This window comes from Wasmannia auropunctata, unplaced genomic scaffold (genome assembly GCF_000956235.1).
Source record: "Wasmannia auropunctata unplaced genomic scaffold, wasmannia.A_1.0 LD336078.1, whole genome shotgun sequence".
Classification (NCBI taxonomy): Eukaryota; Metazoa; Arthropoda; class Insecta; order Hymenoptera; family Formicidae; genus Wasmannia; species Wasmannia auropunctata.
In genome coordinates, this window is record NW_012026812.1 from 363,238 (window position 1) to 363,824 (window position 587).

Below are 587 nucleotides of genomic sequence, written 5' to 3' on the forward strand. Positions count from 1 at the left end.
TTCAGTTACCAGTAGAACATGGCTGTACTGCTAAATATAGACAACTTTCTGATGCAGTTCTTAAAATTATACGAGAGCAATTAAAAAATGTTGCTTTAATAATTATTGATGAGGTTTCAATGATTTCAAATATTACATTAATGTATATACATCTTCGATTGACAGAAATATTTAATACTGGTGAATCTGATAACGGATGGTTTGGCGAAAAACATATATTACTTTTTGGAGATCTTTTGCAACTTCCACCCGTATGTGAAGAACCACCGTTCATTGAGTTATCAACAACGAAAGTTGAGAAATACATTGGAGGGATGGGCTCAACAGATTTATGGTCGTTATTTAATTATGATGAATTGCAAATTAATGTACGACAACAAAATGATAATTCTTATCGAGATATACTTTCGAGAATTCGAATAGGAACTGTAACAGATTCTGACACAGCTGTTTTAAATACGAGAAAAATAAAATTTACAGAGACTTCTTGTGATGGTCGATTGCAAGAATTATGCAATTATTTAGAAAAATTGCCATTAGATGCAGTTTGTCTACTTCCAACTTGTGCATTATGTGATACTTTGAAC